Source organism: Macrosteles quadrilineatus, unplaced genomic scaffold (assembly GCF_028750875.1).
Source record: "Macrosteles quadrilineatus isolate MER2022 unplaced genomic scaffold, UCM_ALF_1.0 Scaffold_4__1_contigs__length_99947679, whole genome shotgun sequence".
In the NCBI taxonomy this organism is placed as follows: domain Eukaryota; kingdom Metazoa; phylum Arthropoda; class Insecta; order Hemiptera; family Cicadellidae; genus Macrosteles; species Macrosteles quadrilineatus.
This window is the reverse complement of record NW_026542597.1, coordinates 14,124,491-14,142,509: the sequence shown is the minus strand read 5'-3', so window position 1 is coordinate 14,142,509 and position 18,019 is coordinate 14,124,491. Positions and strand designations below refer to the sequence as shown.

General features: G+C 33.0%; 1 protein-coding gene across 1 annotated transcript in view; it reads left to right on the top strand.

Moving 5' to 3' along the window:
• The first annotated feature begins 958 nt into the window (after positions 1-958).
• The window catches only part of LOC128992100 (uncharacterized), a 241,320-nt gene continuing 224,259 nt past the window's right edge, over positions 959-18,019 (top strand). The window contains exon 1 of the mRNA XM_054415509.1: positions 959-1,055. The gene's annotated coding sequence lies outside the window, so the exon portion shown is untranslated. The remainder of the gene's footprint in view (positions 1,056-18,019) is intronic.

The window sequence follows — 18,019 nt, the reverse complement described above, 5'->3', positions numbered from 1 at the left end:
TAACTCCTTAACGGTTTGAGTTATAGTATAGAAATTAATCGAAAATGTTCATATATTGGCTGTTATCTTGAAAATGTGAATAAAAACTCCTAGATCGTTTCAAAATCCCAATTTAGAACATTTGAAGCCAAATTTCACGAAAACCGTAAATGTTACCAAAACATTGCAAGATACGTAACATTAAGTTAACTGAATGCAGATTTTAACGATATTTATTCAAGCGCTTAGTTTGGGCAAAGAACAACCGAACAATTCATTACTTTTTTGCAGTATCTATAGTTTTCTCCAATGTAAAAACTGTTATAACGTTCAACTGTATAGAACGTACTACCTAATTGTCGTAGTCTAAAACAAATTCCAACTTCTTAAAGACATGCTTATTATTTGATAAATAATAGTTTCCCGAGCAAAAGCCTTGAGGTTCTGGGTTTTTAAGAATATGATCATGCATAATCTGTTGGCTCAAAACATATATTTACCTGAGATATTCCTAATTTGGAAACTAAGGCAAAAGCCTGTAGAACTCGTCTCAAAATCAAATATAACACAACATTTTATTGCATTAAACAACACCCTCAAACTAGAAAAACCCTGTGGTAATTTTTTACCCACGCTCACTCTGTATCATCAAATAAACTTCCCTTGAACATTCCAACCCTCCTAATCAAAGTGTCGGATATTTCCTTTCCATCACACCAAATCCATTAAACCTACCCGTTTCGTTTGCCACGGGGTTGAGAGTCTCTCCCTTCCAGAAGCTTTCGACTGGGTTTATTAGCGCCTTAAAACTGGAAGCGATTTTCTTATTTTTAATTTAGATTTCAAGTGGGGTCGTGTGCAGTGCGTTTGGGTAGTGAAAGGGAGAGGGGTGCTTAGGGGTGACTTATAGGGGAGGGCGGCAGGGTGGGGGTAGGGACGCTCAGTGCTCTGACAGACGTCGCGTCGGAAGCGTCGTGGCGTCGAGTGTGCGTTTGTGCGTCATCGCGCGTTTCGAAAACTTTTGACTGGAGTGTTGTGTTTGTTTGGATATACGATTTGGTATCGCATTTTTAAAGGTAGGTAAAAGTGAACTTTACTGTTTACAATAATGTTTTTGGGGATACATAATATTATCCACAAAAGATTTGATTTATATTTTGAAATATCCGATTGCAAATTATGTTTAGGTGGTTTGATTATTGCTATATTAAAAGTCGTATTGAGATATATTCAGTGATTTCTCTTTATTTTTACCATGACTGTGTTATTATTCTGTTCGGTTTGTGTCAACACTATTTTGAGGAAAGCCGGTTGCCGGTTCCGTAGTAGACGTCATTTTTTTTGGTTAAAGTTAATCATTTTTGCTCAAAAATCAATTTTAGTAATGACAAAGATTTTTTCCTATTGTACACCTATATTTACTGTAAATATTTGTTTGTTGTGCTATTTTTTTGGGTCAGGTTGTATTGCTTTTCCATCCATCCACGTATTTCATTCACTAATATTTGTATGAATGCTTGCGGTTTAAATGTAGCGCAATTGTATTTATGCTATCGTAAATGTGTCGTATAAGAACTGTTGTGTTTTCAAAGCCTGGAATTAGGGCGTAAATTAACGAAGTTTTAGCAAAGTCGAATCGAAAATTTGGGTTGATTTAATTACCACGTAAAGCTGCGAAAATTTAAATAACGAGCTAGGTGATAATTTATGTTTGTGTATACACCCGTGTTGTTAAGTAAAACAACAATGCTATAAGTAAGTAAACAATGCTGTTATGTGAATCTTTTCAATTCTAAGAACTGAACTGAAACGGCTACTCAAAGGGTCTTAGGTAAAAAAGTTTAATACTTATTTCATAACCAAAGTTTCAAAATGCGTAAACATAATTCAACTCTATTGAAGATGTTTTGCAGGTTCTAGTTACAAAAATCAGTATACAATTTCAGTTATTCGCAGAAAGGTTATTGTTATAAGTCAATATTTCCAAAATGTTTTGTGAGAAGTAAAATTAAAAATAGGCCGAAGGATTTAATAAGTTTACAAGTAGAATCTTCAGACCAAGCTTAAAAAGGTGAAAAACATTCTATATAAGCCTTTACAAATAATACTGAGGAAAATCACAACTTCAGAAAAATTGCAATTAGTGTTTATAAACCACTAAGATAGCAAGCAAGCATAACAGCTTTGCAATAAAGATTTATGCAATTTAAAAAGCCACTTTCATTAAGAGAATATTGCGGAGAAGATAGACCTAATCTGATTGAATTCGAGGAAAGATCAAATTCCGTTCAAGAGGAATAAAGATTAGTTTCTGTTTTCTTTTAATTAGTTTTCCAAAGGTCCAATAAACCTCAATTGGGAAAGTTGATACTTTTCTAGATAGGGTTTATTGTTTCTTTCATGGCAGTTTTTGGAAATAACAAAACCTAATTATAGAATCGGCACTAATTAAACCTCCTCAGAGAGTTTTAAAATACTCTTCTAACATATTCTAGTTGCTGTAAATAATATTATTGAGATATCTGGTACCTAATGATAGTATACAGTTTATACAGTGTTTTTATCGACTTTCCCTATAGGGAAGTAGCTATTTAAATATCAAATCTTTTATATTGTTACAATAAGCTTTAGTACGTAACTAGCTCAGTTTCCTAAAGTCTAGAATTCGTCGGAAAGTATTAATGGGTATCCATATACAGTATAAATCACATAGTACCCATGAACTTTTGAGAACACTACAAGTCCCCACAAACCATTTACTTCAGATGTTCGTCATGACGAGAAACCTTGCGTAAAACTATCCATCATTTCACAAATTGCTCTTTAAGGTCGTAATATTGTTTTCCAAAGGGAACTTTAAATATACTGTAAATAATGTTAAAAATACCTCAGCTGTACTTAATTGTATGTTATTCTTTCAATTTATTACCTTATTGAAATCAGGTGTGATTGTTTGTATTACTGTATTCTGTGTTGTTTATTTCAGCTTAACTTAACAATCTATAGTTTTAATAATATTTATGACGTCAAACGGGGTGAAGCTCGTGGTTAACAGCTAGTTTATTTAAGGCACAATAATCTGGGACAGCTGGACCTATTTTTTAATAATAAGTTTCGAACCATCAAAAAACTAGTTGTCTTTTCTTAGGATCGAACCGGTTACCTTTTGATTGTTCAGCACCAGCACCAGACAGTTTCAAATCTAGCTCTGCAATGATTACATTACTCCATATTTCCTTCAATTTAATACGATTACCAACACCAAAGTTAGTTTCGCCCCTTTTAATCCTATTGTTGAAAGTTGTGTGTTTGCCATTCATGTTGCACAGTTTGCACACGCGTTGTCTGCAGTCATCCGTTTTGTTTTGCCATCTTCACTCAGCGGAACGGCAACATGACGTCACAGTTGGCTGCCCTGAAACTATCAGGTGATGCGATCATCATGGCTCTGTTGATTTGATGTTACCTCCGTTTCAAGGACTTTAAAATACAATTGATTGTTGAGAAATATGTAGTAAAAAAATGTTATACTTAGTTTGTGCTTTCACAGCTAAGTGATATGAGACCTTGTCTGGGTGGTCGAGTGGATAGTGCTCGCCTTCGGATCTGAAGATAACTGGTTTGGTCCCAAGCAAAATCGATTTTGAACCGAATCGCCATTTTTATCATTAGGCTGTAAATTTATGATGCTATTTAATAAAAGGTACAGTAGTAAAAGGTATAGTAGTAGTATAGTACCGAGGAGTTGAAGCGGAATCTTAGCATGGTGTTTTGAAAATTAAAATAAAGTAGTAAAACACAAGTAAAAGAAAAAAAGCTATTTTCACTACCTTAACTAATCAAGGGAAATAAATCATTCAACAAATCTTTAACACGAGAATGGCTCTTTCTAATGATTTTTGTCATATCAAATAACTAGCTGGCCCGACAGACGTCGTCCTGTCCTAATGTGGTTTAATGTCAAATGCTCGTTCATTTTCAAGATGAGCTCGTTCGCATGGCTCAATCACGTCCTGGTTGAAGTTCGTTCGCTACGCTCACTCACCTTTAGGTTGGAGCTCGTTCGCTGCGCTCACTTGCCTTCAGGTTAGCTCATTCGCTACGCTAACTCGCCTCCAGTTTGAAGTTCGTTCGCTACGTTCACTCACCTTTTGGTTGCAAATTAGCTGTTGTCATGAATTTAAAAAAATAATAGTGCTGCACTCTGTTGGTAAGCCTATTAACTTTTTAATGCTATCGAACATCACAGAATCAAATTGTTTAGTTGAACCAGCTGTTAAGATTCTTTAATTCCATTTAAATATGAGTACTCATAAGGTTAACATGGGAAACTCAAGAGCCACTGGGGCAGAGCCCTTTTGACGGATCTGCACCAAACTTTACACAAACCATTCTTGAATAATGCTTAATAATGCCTGAAAGTTTCATTACAATCTGTTGAGCGGTTTCGGAGTCCATAAAGGACAAACAAACAAACAAACATACATACATTGGATTTTATATACAGTATATAGATAAATATAGTTCAAACCTGGGTGGTTAAACTAATCAGCTAACAATAAAAATGTCGCCAGTTCAATCCAGAGAAAAGTCAGTAGCTTTTGATGGTTCGAAACCGGACCCAGCTGTCCCTGATCATTGGGCTTTAAACAAATTATCCTGCCTGATAAAACAGCTGACAGTCAGTAAAAAAGCGACACAGATCACCTCACAACATTCTACACTCATCTTTCACGCATATTTGGGATAAAATACGAGGTGGCGTTCCCATATCAATAATTTCATAATCAATTGATATATATTAAGCCTTATCCGATTCAATATTTCATCGATAAATTACAAATTCCTCTGAACCCCAGTAAGCTATTTTACAATCCTGTAAAATATTATAAACTTTCACCTTTGACACGTCTTTTTCGTATTTAAAACCACTCTATACAAACGATTACATTTCACACAAACGATTATTTCCCATCAAAGTAACATCATCAAATGTTGAACTTGATCTATTGAAATATCGTAACACCGATTATGTATTAAACGCTCAGGCTTTGTTTTACCAACGATCGTCAGCTTTGTTTCACTATGGTGAGCCCTGAATACACCATATAATGAACGCGCGATGGTATCTCATGTTATAAAGGTTGTGAATAGACTGGTGTAACGCGCGGTTGGATTAGGGGATGAAAGTAGCGAAGGCTCAGTGGTGAATAGTGATGTGAATCATGAAAATGAAGTGATAAGTAGTTACACACAGAATGTGTTTGATGAACTTGATGATTAATTTTGAAATAAGGGTTTTTGTGCGATTCCCGGCAGGAATTTAACAAAACTATTGGACGCAGTTCGCTAGAAATGGAAACTAGCTGGTTTAGTGATAGAGCGTGGAAGTTCGGTTATTCAAGGTCCCGGGTTTGAATCCCACCAATCACGATCGGAATTTATACAATTTACAAGGCCGAAAACTCCTATAGACCTATGCTTAAGAAATTTGGAAACAATTATTACGGGCTACAACCTATAATAAATCATTTATGATAGAAATAACTAATATAATCCAGAAAGATATATCTACATAATTATGTTTACATGTTGTTTAGTTTCTTGAAACACGATCCCATAAACGTAGCAATGCTTCAATATGTTTAAATTTATTATTATGATCTCCTGATAACGTTTCTTCGACATAATGTTTTAGGAACGAAAATACAATTTTGTACGAACGATGTATCTTATACTTATACGATTCACTTAAACTTTCAAAAAGCCATAGACTTAACAGAGTCTGGAAATTTTAAGTGAAACTAATTATCAACCATAATTTTGATTAAACTTGAAAGTTTACCATAAAGTTAGCTAAACTTTAAATAAAATATCAATAACGCCTTTAACAAAACGATTCTGTGAAAGAAACTTCAGCATTGTGAACCCCTAAACATAATCAAATCTGTAAATATTTTCTTAGGGACAAACCCCTTAAGGACCGATTTTAGTGAACGCTTGGCACATAGCTAATTATTATTACTGTTTATTTTAATCGGCAACATTTTAAACAATAACAATTAGTCATACATCGATCGAACGTGGATGTGACAGGCTACGGGCGCCAGCTGTGTAGCAGGCAATAGGGTAATTGCACAACCATTTAGTGATTAAATGGCGGGAAAACTCCGACAGCCGGTGTGACGCTGAGGGACATGCCAGTAGAGGGGAGTCATTTAGATAATCAGTCTTAAACATTCTATTAAACTAGAATACAACAAGTCAAATATTTATGGGAATAAATGAGGGGTTTTAGTTGGTTTTGGTGGATGTAATTGTAAATTATGTCAGTGCGATGTAAAATTTCAGGCCAGTTAATTTGTTTATGTTTATTTATGATCTTACCGTGTCTGTTCTATCAGAATCAGCTATAGCCAATTGAAAATAAACGGTATCGGCAATCTGAAATATACTTTCTCCCATAAGCTTGTCAACAACCTTTATTAGGGTAAGCGGTGTAACTATGAAAATTTTGTAGGAAAAAAATCACAAAAGTTACAATATATTTTGAACCGTAATGGGTAAAATAATGGGGGTTGCATTATTTTGTTTAGAATTATAAAGACATAACACATCAATTTTAATTGACACAGGTTTTTTCCAAAATCCGATTTTTTTAATTTTATAGGATTTTTATGGGAAAGTAACTTCAGCTACAATAACTTTTGAACAGTAATTTTTACGGAAATGGGAAATTGTACCATTTTGTTCCAAATTTACAGGACTTCAACATACAAATTTTTTATCTAAAGTGTTTTATAAAGTGTTAGGGCCATTTTCGAGAAAATCTGATGTTTCCGTTATTTTATGGAGCTTTATGGGAAAATCCCCTTTAAAAATCAAAATTGCAAAAAAAACCAAAACACCCTGGAGATACCATGGATTAGTACCTACATTACTACATTCTACCAATTCTTTATTAAATTTAACGTCAATAACTTTAGGATTCCTTGTAAAACTAGCAAAACAATCAATATATACAATAAGAATGACAGACATATCTAAATACAACAATATTTTACAGTCCGACTGATAAGGTTCTTTCATTTATTCAGCAGCGATACAGCTGATACATGACTTTTGTGATATAATCAATGCTCAAAACATTTCTTTGGCCATAAATAGTAACATTCACACGAGGGGTGGTTTTACGGACCCTCCCCTACGTTATCTCTGCGATTGTATCTCTGTGCTTTGAAAGCTACGAATTGAAACTTCCCTCATGTAATACTGCGGTAAAGATGGACACTTTGATAGACTTTAATATTTAGCAGTTTCATCTGCAATGTTCACACCGTATTTAGATTTCTATTGTTCGAAATTTGTATTTACGTGCATGCTTTTTAAATGGAATGTTAATGAAATTTATGCTTATTTTAATGCTGCAAAATTAAAATGGTTTAAGTTTAGTTTAGGTGAGGGTTTAATTTGTTTCAATATAATCGTATTTATACAGAAGGGACTCTTTAGGAATCCAATTTATTCCTTACACAAACACAAAATACTAATGAAGGATTAAAGGAATTGCTATATGTATCATAAAATTGATTTCAGTTCAAAGTTTTAAATATTTCCTCTTAGAACAAACATTCTAAGACTCAAATTAATTATATTATTACATTTTTTAATAACTGCAATCATTTATAATATTTTGTTATTTGTTAGTGAACTATATAAACGATCGCTTAACAAGAAGTCTACATACTTTTCTAAAAAATAATTCAGGATTTAGTACAAAATAAAACGTCGAGAGTGTTGAGAGATGAATATTATTTTTGAACAATTTTCCACGAGCGATGTTTCCAATTCCAGTAACATCGTGTTTTGGGTTTTAATGGGTTGCTTAACGACGTATTCCACTTTTTTGTTAACAAATGTGTGTGAAGACCGTTGTGTTTTTAGAGTTGTTTGTGTCCAATTAGTTCAAACACAGTAGTAGGGATTTCAAAAAATAATTGTTTTAGTAGTAAGTGAAAATGAAATGCATTAAAATTACAATTAAATAAATCTTACAATACTATAAATCACTAGCTGACCCGGCGAACTTCGTATCGCCTAAGTTATAGGTTTCCCCTAAGACAGACCGATGGAAAGAAAGTACCGTTACGTTTAATTTTCAAGATGATCTCGTTCGCATCGCTCAATCACGTCCTGGTTGAAGTTCGTTCGCTACGCTCACTCACCTTTGGGTTGGAGCTCGTTCGCTACGCTCACTCACCTTTAGGTTGGAGCTCGTTCGCTGCGCTCACTTGCCTTCAGGTTAGCTCGTTCGCTACGCTAACTCGCCTCCAGGTTGAAGTTCGTTCGCTACGCTCACTCACCTTTTGGTTGCAAATTAGCTGTTGTCATAAATGTAAAAGAAATAATAGTGCTGCACCCTGTTGGTAATCCTTGTAACTTTAATGCTATTGAACATCATAGAACAGAACCAACTTGTTTAATTGAAACAGCTGTTAAGATTCATTAATTCCATTTCTCATAAGGTTAACATGGGAAACTCCAGAGCCACTGGGGCGGAGCCCTTTTAAGAATTTCGAAACGGGAAATAGTTTACGTCCGATTCGCATACCTACCGAATTTACACACCAAATTTCATAACGATCGGTGAAGTCGTTCCGGAGGAGTTTGCAGACAAACACTGTGACACGAGAATTTTATATATTAGATTAAACCGATTGCTTTATGTTCAGAGGTCAGATCTTTTCAAAACTGCAATAAATAACAGATTCTAAGCTCGCTATTACAACGTGCAAACCAAATACAAGCACACTTTTGTTTGGTAACCGATTTTGTTGCAACCTCATCCGCATACAAATCCACGGTTAATCCAGTTTCATTGTTTGTAGAACACATTCGGATGTTTGTACGATTTGTTGGGTGAAGCCGGACCAATAAATCACGCATCAGCATGTTTTAACATTGAGATACATCACAAATCACTGTAATATGAGCATTAAACAATTGGCATGTTAAAGACACCACAGTATGGGAAAAATGCTTACAGGGTAAAATGTATGTGTAATAATTTATGCTACTCGGAGGTTTATCCATGCTTTATAATCATTTGATACATTTTTATGTGGCTTTATGTGGTCTGACATAAAACAGTTGTATTATCAGTAGATTATAGAACCTAAGGTGGCGTTCCCATCTCTACTAATTGATAACTGACACGATGTATAACTTAATTGTGTGAATTAGCTGTTTCAAGTATTTTAATAAAAACATGAGAAATGTTATCCAACCAAAAATAAATATTGTATTTTCTTATGGGTACGAATAATCTAAATCACTTAAGGACTTAAAAAGCAACAGAGGCATAGTTCTAATTCGCAGAAATGGGAATAGGCCTATAGTTATCCCAGATCCGTGGGTTATCTTTATGTTAATTTTCAGTGAACTAGGTGTTGTGATTTTATTATTTTCAACTCGATTAATTTTAATTTGAGCTCATCATAGTCAATTTTATTTAGCAGCTAAAATGATTTGAAACTGAAATAACACTTTAAAAATAATTGCATGAACTTAATTCAAATACTTTACCATCCAGGATAAAACTAAATCGAAAATTTACTACTGTTTTTATTCTGTAATTGTGAATACGGGACGAATAAACTACATGAAACATCTCTCTGGTTTGCTGAAAAATTACAGTATACAGTACATGAAGCATAAAGTTGGACATCAATATGAGCAGGGCAAATATAATGACATCATTAATTTGAAAACAGCTGATGTCAGCCATACATCCTGCTGACCTGGGGTTTGTTTGTGCAAAACATCGATGAAGAAGGATAATATAACAGTTCAAACATGAAAGAAACATGAACATGAAGGATTTTTATCGTTTTTGTATTTTATACTTCTTTAATGACGACCTTGAGAATGTACGTATTAAGCCAAGTATGAATGGAGATGAATGTAGGGTGAGTGGCGCGATCTTGTAGTCTTGTTACTAAGGCCGACATATTTCTTAGACCATACAGCTAAAGGCAACTGGACCTACAGTTTTTTTAGTGGAATCTGAACCACATTTTTGCTTTGTAATTTACAAATTGATCTAATGATCAGGATAGTACTGTGAATAGACGTAGTGTTCGCTAGTGTGGACGCTAATCCACACCAAGGAATATCGCATCCACAGATTATGCCTATAAAAATATCTACAATTCGTGATCTCTTTTATGATTTTTTAGTAGCTGGATTACAGAACGGCGCCCCAGTTGCACCGTTCGAGTGCGAAGAAAACTAGTTTGAATTTTAACAATTGGTGAGACTATAAGCTGTAACAATTAAATGGAAAATTTCACTTCAGCTAATTTTATCAGCTAAATATTGTCCTGTATTTTGTATAAAAAAAAAAACTAAACCGGGGGAATTAAATAGAAGTTTTTTAATCTAGTTTGATAAGATCCAAGGTTTACAATGGATTAGTTAAACTTAATTTACTGAAGTGGAGTGTGTAGACAAAATTATCCATTATCGCTTGAATTTATATTTACACTACTGAGCTTAGAGTGTATAGGTCAACTTGTGTGATAATGAACTCTTCATTGTGGTTTTAGAATCAAATATTAATTGAAATTACATCACAATTTCTATTATTTGTCTTTCGATACTTAAAAATGCTAGTTTCCTAATAAATTAACCTTGAAATATACATTTTAAGCAGGTATAAAGTACGTATAGAAAGAAGTTGTTTCTATTAACCACGAGTGCGCTCATCGAAAGATAATTTCAAGGGTGGCTGACACAATCCAATCATCAATTTGATCCAGAGTCCGACGTACAATTCAATCATGGTAGTCAATCGGACCAGAGCAATCCAAACACCGTCTGTTGACATTTCTGCGATCATCGGTCCGTCTACATCAGCTGTTTCGTTTGTACGATGTACACATTAGCTAATCTTCTTTAGTTTATTGATTTTAGGACATGAATGATCAATATTAGGACTTGAGAATCTACGACTTTGAATTTGAAATGACATGTTAACTTTAAAGATTAGATGCACCATACGGAGAAAATATTAAATTACCCCTGTCGCAACAAACCTGCAGACTAAATGAATTTACATATGTTTGATTGGATTTTTACTAGCATATTTATATTTTAATAGCATAGGTTAAAAAAGTACTTAGGTTTGCTGTTACAGGGAGGGTAATAAAGTGTGTTTTAGTAAAATATTGACAACTTAGTATAAAATAGATAAATTCTGAAAGTTTGATCAAACTATACCAATAAACTAGCAAACTACAACAGTTGACTTTTTCCCCATAAGAATAACATAAGAATTTCAATTTTTTTTAATTTTCCCCGGAACCCATAATTGTACAAAAACACTTCAAAACACTAAGTTATTTGTTTTTTAAGTTCTACAAAATGGGCTGAAGAGAAATAATTTCTCCCAATTATTGGGAAGTTTTATATTTTAAAGTAAAATGAGAAAAGGGCCCCCATAAGGGAATTTTGCTAAAATTTAATAAGCATTGACCTTTTGGTACTAATTTAAAAATAATTGAGTAGATAGGTTCATAAAGTAAAATAAATATTCCCCATTCCATAAAATTCTAAACGCGTTTTGCCATTAACTAAATCAATTTCCTTGTCAATTAATTTCTCCATTCCTAAACTAAACAAATGCTAACTTTATAAATATGAACCCTAAAACGGTAGAAACATTGCAAATAGTTGAAATTTGATAGTTGTGTCATCAACATATGGCTAATTTCTTCTCCAAACTATATTTTAAGCTGGTGAAACATTTTGTACAAATTATTGTCACTCAAGTAAAAAAGGCCAAAGGTGTGATATGAAATGTGAAAGGCCAATAAAGTTACTCGGTGAAAAATGACAAATGAAATAATGGACCACACAAATGCAATTTGAAGCCTTTTACGTTGAAAAGAATTGACCGTAAAAAGCGATTTTTAAACGAAATTGTGGTTTCTAAAAATATATCTGCAAAACTGAAAGTTTACATGTTGTTTCGCCTTTTCTTAGTTATTTACATGTTATTATGTTGAACGTACGATTTGATTCCATTATTTAAGTAAGTAGTTCTATATATAAGTGTAAACATTGTGGTACTACTTGTTGATGTACTGGAAATATTAATTGATGTAAAAATATTATCATTATAACCAATGAATGAAAGACAACAAATCCATATCTATATAATCCAATGCATGTTTGTTTGTTTGCATGTTTGTTTGTTTGTTTGTTTCTCCTTTATGGACTCCGAAACCACTCGACAGATTGTAATGAAACTTTCAGGCATTATTAAGCATTATTTAAGGATGGTTTGTGTGAAGTTTGGTGCAGATCTGTCAAAAGGGCTCCGCCCCAGTGGCTCTGGAGTTTAACCTTATGAGTACTCATATTTAAATGGAATTAAAGAATCTTAACAGCTGGTTCAACTAAACAATTTGATTCTGTGATGTTCAATAGCATTAAAAAGTAAATAGGTTTACCAACAGGGTGCAGCACTATTATTTTTCTAAATTTATGACAACAGCTAATTTGCAACCAAAAGGTGAGTGAGCGTAGCGAACGAACTTCGACCTGGAGGCGAGTTAGCGCAGCGAACGAGCTCCAACCTAAAGGTGAGTGAGCGTAGCGAACGAACTTCAACCAGGACGTGATTGAGCAATGCGAACGAGCTCATCTTGAAAATGAACGAGCAGTTGACATAAAACCACATTAGGACAGGAAGACGTCTGTCGAGCCAGCTAGTAAATTATTAAACACTAAAAAAGGTTTTTGATTGTGTCTGATGGCCAGTGTAGCTAGCAGATATCATTCGTCATTGTAACATACCTAATAGTCATTAAATATCTTTTAAATTTCTAAAGTCTGATTTTTAAATGTACCGAATGGTTTTGACAGTCGAATATTACTAGTAAAAAATACATTGAAGGAAAATACAAAAATTCAACATATCATTCAGAGCAAACCCTAACAGTATGTCGCTAACTGGTTAAATTGAAACATAAAATAGTTAAGTGATTTGCGTCTACTTATTTCAATCAGTATGATGAAATTGATTGCAATCAACCTTAACTTGCAGTTTTGCCCAACTAGCCCATACTGCACAGCACTTTACTGACCAATATGAAAAGGGCCAAGCGACCAAGCCTTGAGCTTATATGTCCACAAAATTGTAACATAGACGGCAAAGCGTTGATGCACTAGCGGCTAACCTCAATTTCGTTTCATAGCTTGACATTCGATGATGCGAATTAACTTCTAAGAGATTGAAGTTGAAATCAGCTATGCTGATAGAGTTTTCCTAATATGAATTAGAGCTATAAGTTAATTTAACGTTAATTTAAGGTAAATTTAATTTAATTTTACATTTAATTCACTGGAAGTATTAGAATAGTGCATTTACGAAATGTTAGCATTTCTATAAAAAAAAAATATTATTAAGTTGGTTCAGTTATGATCCAAAACCTCTTAACAAAGTTTAAATCATCAAAATGTTGAAATAAAATGTTTAGACAAAGATTATATCGTATGATGCAGATGTTACAAAAATGAAGTAAAACTTGTAAGCTTCTATCGTCAAGAATAATTGGCTATAGTAATTAAGAAGTAATAAGGATCTAGGCATATAACTTTGTAGAACCACAGACAATAGACTAATTAAATTGATCTATAGTCTTTGGTAGAACGAACTTCTCTCATACATGCCCAGGAAGTAGTTCTTTTTTATGTGGCCATCGTGTTTTTACAAGTGCGGCGAAGCCGAGCTCAAAATACGACTAAGTACCAAAAAGACTTTTTCGTCGTACTGCAGCAAAAACAGCCGTTTTTAATGCATGCATTGCGGGTCTAAAGTAGTATTTTTTGTCTCTAGGGAATAAAAATCATTTTTAGTCACTAGAGAGTAAAAACCAGCTGTTGTAAACAATTGTAAAATTCAACTGTGTCAATCGTACCAATCGAAATTATTTATCGATTTATAATTATTTAATAATAATAATTATGTAATTATGTATTATAATTATGTAATTTATAATTATTTTAGGTAAGGCCTATTGTTGTCGATTGCTTTGACACATCGATGGTACTGTAACACAATCGTAAAGACGAAATGATTGAATCACTTACCAAACAGCTGCTTATTTGCATTAGCAGAATTAAAAACAAGCTGGAAGTAGTTTTGAGAGGTTATCTTTATATACAAATTGTTTAGTTTTCTAGCTTTGTTTGTTAATTAATGATGCAATATGACGAAAAATATAGTTCACCACACGGGCAAAAAGTGACTTTTTAACCCTCGCTCATTTTCTGACCTCGGCTTCGCCTTAAACATAAAACTTGACCTCGGGTCAAAAAGAGTCAGGTTAAAGAGAGGGAGGTTAAAGTCGTGATCAAAGTTTATATTTCTGTTGCTTACTAACATAAATTAAATTTTCTTTCGTGTGGTTGGTGGTGTTTTCATAATGCACAGATAAAACTTTGAGGTTAGTGAATCGAACAATTTACCATGTTTTTTCTGTAAAAATGTTGATTTTGCAGACGATTTAGAGAACTAAAAGTGGCTGCTTTTCGGACAGTATGATGAAAATGAATTTATAAGTGTAGTGATTGTGAAATGTAAAGAAACAATTGAAAAAATACGAGTATAAAAAGCAGCATGCATGTCACAGAGTTAACAGGAATGCTTGTTGTACCGTCTGTTCCCATGACAACCATTGCCTGACTGCCACGATGCCTATGGTTATGGTTAGTCAATACTGTGACTGGACTGTACTTGAGACTGATGTACAGTGTGACAAAGCTACTGTTGCTAAAACTTATATGATTCAGTTAGTTATAATTGACTAACCGATAGTGAAGTAGACTAGACATCCCAATGTACCAGATGTTACAATGTTTTTTATAAAAAAATAGTCTTGTGTGAGCTGATCACAGTGTGCGCTAGTTTTAAGTTTTATTTTCTACATTTTTTTAGGCTGCTGACATAGTCGATGGGTCATTCCAGTTGATGTAGCTCATAATAAGTCGTTCCATTATTTAGAAAAAAAAGTATTTGATGGAACTCAGTAATTTACATCAACACATTCTGTTGGTGGCTCACATAAACTATGTCGAATTAAAAAAAAAAAACAAACTGGTGACAACTCTAACTTTGGTGGCATATTTAGGACGTCAATGATTCTATGTTTTTTGTTTTTAGTTTTTCTTATGTTTTTAGCTGTATTCACGCTGTTTTTTGTGGCGATGTTTCAAGTCTCTTCATAAAATAACCATTTTTGAAATAACTTACACACAAGTTATATCAGGAATATATACTACTTTTTAACCGACTTCCCCACTACCAACAAAAGGAGGAGGTTCTCAATTTGTTTGTGGCGATGTTTTTTTTTTCTATGTATGTTCACCACTTTCTCTGTGATTCTTTTACCGATCAGTGTGGTTCCACCACCAAAATAACCAGGAGAGTTTCTATTTGGTACCTTATATATTATGTTTAAGTATAATATTTGTTTCGGTGAAAAATTCTGAAAACCTTAAATATTCAACATTTATTTTGTTTACATTTGTGCAGATTGTTTACATTTGTGCAGAGAAGGCAATAAATAATAATAACATTCCTACAGCTGTTAGTTGAAACCATTTAAATGAAGCTACAGACAATTCTTCATGAAACAGTTGCTTCATATTGATCAATAAACTATTTCTTGCCATGGAGCAAATGTTAAAATGTATTTTAACGTATGACCTGATTTGTGTATACAGTAATTCTGTTTTTATTAGTATTGAATATTCTGACTTACAAAAACATATATGTTTCAGTGAATAGCTGTATGATATTGACAAATAAAGGTGTATTGTGAAAACCAAAGCATTCGTAAAACAGGTCTAAATATAAATTAAATGTAATTATTCCTTACACGACCTAAGAAGTGTGACATTGCATAATCGTCAATTGTCTTAAAAGTGTTAAATATTTTTATTACTAAACATGCATTTGCAGATGTGGAATGTTTTTTGATATTCTCTACCCAGTTACTATATCATATCAATACTATTATGCCTGCTTCGGAAAGTCCTGGAGGAAGATGATTTACAATTTCGACTAGGTTATATCTTGATCAAACAAAACCACCTACAAGGCTTGCACCACTTTTAGCCGAACCAATCTTTCATTTACATATTTCATTTGCAGATGTGGAATGTTATTAAAATTCTCTACCCAGTTACTATAACATATCAATACTATTATGCCTGCTTCGGAAAGTCCTAGAGGAAGATAATTTGCAATTTCGACTAGATATCTTGAGCAAACAAAACCCCCTACATGACTTACACCACTTTTAGCTGAACCAATCTTTCATATAATATTTTCCAAAGGTACTACACGTGTTAACGACCAATTTTCCACTTTTGGGAGATTTTTTAGTGCTGGTGGCTGAGGAATAACTTTCATATTGTTCCAAAAGGCTTGAGACGTTACTGTATTTATTTTTATAATGTAGAAGTACACCGATTGCAGGAAAAGATGATGTCTGACATTTCAATGTATCTAGAAAAGACAATTAGTTTTTCATTAGGCCTAATGTAATGGACAACTCTTTCTTTCTTAAGGAATTTCTTAAAATGTTTATTTTCATACCCATTGATTATGTAACCTGAACAGGTGACTCAAGCAGTTTTAAAATAATGATTGTTCTGTGGAACTTTTGATTGTTTCAAACAGTTTTGCTTATCAAAAAACCTCAAGTAATTAATACATAAAAAAATATACAGTCACTAAAAATCATGAAATAATTTATTTTTTTTTTTAAATACAACCGACTTCAAACGCTCTAAAAAGAATGAAATAATTTCAATAAAGTAAACTTTTGTATTAGGCAAGCTCACGTATTTCAAGTCGGCGCGGCTCAAACTGCAAATATGAATGAAATTAAATATTGTGAGTGTATTTTGAAAATCAATAAATTGTAGCTAGATAACATAAATATATAAAAAACAAACTGAACTATTTTGTTTATATATTAAAGGAAATATTTTCTTGTAGTTTATGTTTACTTCAGAATAAATGCATTATGAAAATAACACACACAAATGTTCTATATGAATAGGAAAATAATTAAGTTTGATATTATGATAGGGAAAAGAAGCTATTTAGTATTAAAACGTTACTTTTCCAAGTTAGAAACATTTAAATGCGTTATAATCTTTTAAAGATCCTCGTTAATACCATTATAATGCCGATCTCTGATTACGGTAATAAAATAACACTTAACGCATAGCTATGAAAAAGACATGCAGATTAACACATTTAGTTATAGATAGTCACCTGCAATATGGACACCCTCTTTCAATTTTGTATCAAAAATCATCATAGAGCCGCGCCGACTTAAAATACGTGAGCTTGCCTAATACAAAAGTTTACTTTATTGAAATTATTTCATTCTTTTTAGAGCGTTTGAAGTCGGTTGTATTTAAAAAAAAAAATAAATTATAGCTATTTATTTTACAACCGGAATTTCGATTGGTGCATATATATGTATATATATTATATATATATAAAATATATATATAATATATATATATATATATAATATTCTATAACCTAAATATGTTTTGATATTATCACTTGACTTGAAAAATACAATTGTTTGAATCTTGAATGGAAAGATCTTGCATCATTGATATGCTACTAAGTAAGGAACATTTTGATGGTTTAACAGTCTCAGCTATCCCTGATCAATACTTAGTAATTTAATACATAATCCTGACTTAGGAATCGGCAAATCAACTATTCTTTGTGACAAAACTACCATCTCCTTCATTTAAAACTCATCCTTCACTCATACTTTATAAAAAACGCACCCTATTGTTTTGGCGTTTTACCTTGAATGAAGGAGTTTATCCTTTTATCCCTAGGAATGGATAAAATGATTATTTTAACCAACAAATAAAGTTAAACACTTTTATAGTAGGACAACATTTTGCTTTATTGAAAACTTTTTTTCTTCAT